The 3,633-nt window shown below is 42.8% G+C and overlaps 1 non-coding gene across 1 annotated transcript; it reads left to right on the top strand.

Moving 5' to 3' along the window:
* The first annotated feature begins 3,168 nt into the window (after positions 1 to 3,168).
* Positions 3,169 to 3,303, top strand: LOC138095621 (small nucleolar RNA SNORA1). Its single transcript, XR_011146371.1, has one exon. It is a non-coding gene; the product is annotated as a small nucleolar RNA SNORA1 (small nucleolar RNA).
* The last annotated feature ends 330 nt before the right edge of the window (positions 3,304 to 3,633 follow it).

The raw sequence follows: 3,633 nt of genomic DNA, 5'->3' as shown, positions 1-3,633 counted from the left end.
CCCTGTCCATTGCCAGCTCCCAGAGTTTACTCAAACTCATGTCCATCGAGTCGGTGATGCCATCCAGCCATCTCATCCTCGGTCATCCCCTTCTCCTCCTGCCCACAATCCCTCCCAGCATCAGAGTCTCTTCCAATGAGTAGACTCTTCGCATGAGGTGGCCAAAGGACTGGAGTTTCAGCTTTAGCATGAGTCTTTCCAATGAACACTTAGGCCTGATCTCCTTTAGAATGGACTGGTTGGATCTCCTTGCAGTCCAAGGGACTCTCAAGAGTCTTCTCCAACACCACAGTTCAAAAGCATCAATTCTTCGGCGCTTAGCTTTCTTTACAGTCCAACTCTCACATCCATACATGACCACTGGAAAAATCATAACCTTGACTAGACGGAGCTTTGTTGGCAAAGTAATGTCTCTGCTTTTGAATATGCTATCTAGGTTGGTCATAACTTTCCTTCCAAGGAGTAAGCGTCTTTTAATTTCATGGCTGCAGTCACCATCTGCAGTCATTTTCGAGCCCAGAAAAATAAAGTCTGACACTGTTTCTACTGTTTCCCCATCTATGCCATCAAGTGATGGGACCAGATGCCATGATCTTCATTCTCTGAATGTTGAGCTTTAAGCCAAACTTTTCACTCTCCTCTTTCACTTTCATCAAGAGGCTTTTTAGTTCCTCTTCACTTTCTGCCATAAAGGTGGTGTCATCAGCATATCTGAGGTTATTGATATTTCTCCTGGCAATCTTGATTTCAGCTTGTGCTTCTTCCAGCCCAGCGTTTCTCATGATGTACTCTGCATATAAGTTAAATAAGCAGGGTGACAATATACAGCCTTGATGCACTCCTTTTCCTATTTGGAACCAGTCTGTCGTTCCATGTCCAGTTCAAACTGTTGCTTCCTGACCTGCATACAGGTTTCTCAAGAGGCAGGTCAGGTGGTCTGGTATTCTCATCTTTTTCAGAATTTTCCACAGTTTATTGTGATCCACACAGTCAAAGGCTTTGGCATAGTCAATAAAGCAGAAAGTCCCTTCCTAAATCTTAAGTCTCCATCAACAGTATGTTTGAATGGTATATTGTTCCCTAATAAGAATATAATTTATACTATCAATCCCCTAACATTGATTTCAGTATTCTAAACAAGACTATGATTTCGAACACCTTTGCACCTCTCTATCATTATTTCCTTGGGATCGATGTAAGGTTGCACCAACTTAAACCCAGCTTACCCTCTAGGAAAGCTGGATCAGTCTCCATTCTAACGTCTATGCCAGTGGGCCTCTTTCCCTGAATTCACTTTAATACCTGGAATTCTTATTTTTTAACCCATTGCCAACATAGTATAAAAATATATTTCATTGTAGGTTTAGTTTTCATTGTTTCTAGTGGAACACTTTGATGTCTGAGCATTTGTAGTTCTTCCTTTGGAAGCTGCCTGCTCCGGAAGAGAACGTGTCACAGACCAATCACACCAAGCCTTTGTGAGCTTAGTAGAGGCTATGAAAGAATTGCTGTAGTGAGGACTCTAAAGCACTTTGACATTAGACAGTGTCTTGGCAGGTCATGGAAGTGCTGCTCATTTCTCCAAAGGTATACAGATAGCCAACAAGCACATGCAAAGATACCCAACATCACTAATCATTAGGGAAATTGAAACCTCAGTAAAATACCCCTTCACACCCATTATGTTAGCCACTATAAAATATATATATATATATATATATATATATATATATGATCACAAGTGTTGGCAAGGATGTGAAGAGATTGTACACTATTGGGGAGAATGTAAAATGAGGCAGGCACTATGGAAAATAATATGGCATTTTTCAAAAAACTAAAAATAGAACTACCAGGGACTTCCCTGGTAGTCCAGTGGTTGGGACCCTGCAGTTCCACTGTAAGGGGGCAGGAGTTCAGTTTCTGGTGGGGAAACTAAGATGTAGCCAAACAAGAGATATAGTCATTTTATTATCTGCTATATTCCTGATGACCAGAGCAGTTCCTCCATAAAATAAGAGGTACTCCACAAATATTTGTTTTCTTCCTATGTTCAGTTACTCGATCACGTCCAACCCTTTGTGACCCCATGGACTTTAGCTCGCCAGGCTCTTCTGTCCATGGGATTCTCCAGGTAAGAATACTGGAGTGGGTTGCCATTTCCTCCTCCATCACTGCCTGAATGCATATTAGTTACTTCACTATAACATCAGTTGGGCTTCCCAGGCGGCACTTGCAGTAAAGAATCCACCTGCCAATGTGGGAGACCCAGGTTCAATCCCTGGTCAGGAAAGGAAGATCCCCTGGAGAAGGAAATGGCGCCCCATTCTAATATTCTTGCCTGGAGAATCCCATGGACAGAGGAGCCTGGCGGGCTACAGTCCATTGGGCCACACAGAGTAGGACACGACTGAGTGACGGAGCACAAAGCATAGGGACAGCAAACATGACTGATTTGTCATGGATCTTGGGATGTTTGGGACCTTTCTCCAATGACCAATGAATTCAGTTTTAATTCTCATAATGCCATTGGGAGCAGAGTGTGTTTAGTTGACAGCCCCATGTTTACATTTCAGGATCATCAGGGCACTGCTCAAAGAGATCTCTTTATCTCTTTTCTGCAGGGCGGACGTGAAGCCACTCCTCATGACTCAAATGTTGCTGCCTGTCAGCTCTCCCCGATCCTGGTTTCTCCCGGAAGCTTGAAGAGAATTCTGTTGTGGAATCACAGCACCATGCGTGTTTGCTTCCCTCTCCTCCTTTTCCTCCCCTTCCTCTTCTTTCCTTCCTCAGCTGTGAGCTCTGAGGACCAGCCATGCATCTTACTCTTCCCTCTGTCCCCAGACCAACACAGTGACAGCCTGAGTAGGTGCTTAGCAGATGCAGTAATAAGTAAACAGCATTTCTCCAGTGAGATCCAGAGAATGCTCCGAAAGAGAAACTCCTGGCCTGGGAAACAAATATGTATAGATAAAACGGCATTTGAATCCTCCATGAAATTCCTAGACAGCCAAGACAAAGGGTTTGGTTTTGCTTTTACTGCTAATACCCTTAGCTACAACATGTATGCCTCATGGTTTCAACGGCAACATAATAAACACATTTGGTATGTTTTTATATGATGCCATGAAGTCTTTTGCCTTCTTTCCAAAAGTATGGAAAGTACAGCAAAGCCTCATTCTACTGAAAATGGGCACGTTGTTCACGGTGTCCATAAACTGTTAATGTGGCTATATTGAGAATACAGGTTCTGCTTCTATTACTGTAATTTTGTTGCAGCGGTGACAATGGGATCTGTTAACATATCACAAGTCTCTTCATATTAGAAAAGATGAAGGAATAAATAGCAATGTACTCACTATATTTAACTTCTAGGGTCCTAAAGTAAATTGCCTGAGAAAACTGGATCCCCAAGATGACAAATTTGAATTTGGAATTTGGAAGTGTGTCGGTATCCCGTTGGAGATCAAGCTGAACCGAAAGAATTGTGGCCTGACCAACATGACAGCTGTGGACCGGGCAACGCTTCTTTTTGAAAGGGCTCTCTTAGCTTGGCGATTATGACTTTGGTGGAACTAAGGTGACTGGCAGTGAAAAGAATTGGGACGTGAAATTCCTTAAAAAATTATTGACGGT

This window comes from Capricornis sumatraensis, chromosome 19 (genome assembly GCF_032405125.1).
Source record: "Capricornis sumatraensis isolate serow.1 chromosome 19, serow.2, whole genome shotgun sequence".
NCBI classification, from domain to species: Eukaryota; Metazoa; Chordata; class Mammalia; order Artiodactyla; family Bovidae; genus Capricornis; species Capricornis sumatraensis.
The sequence above is the reverse complement of the archived record's forward strand: the minus strand, read 5'-3'. Positions and strand labels throughout refer to the sequence as shown.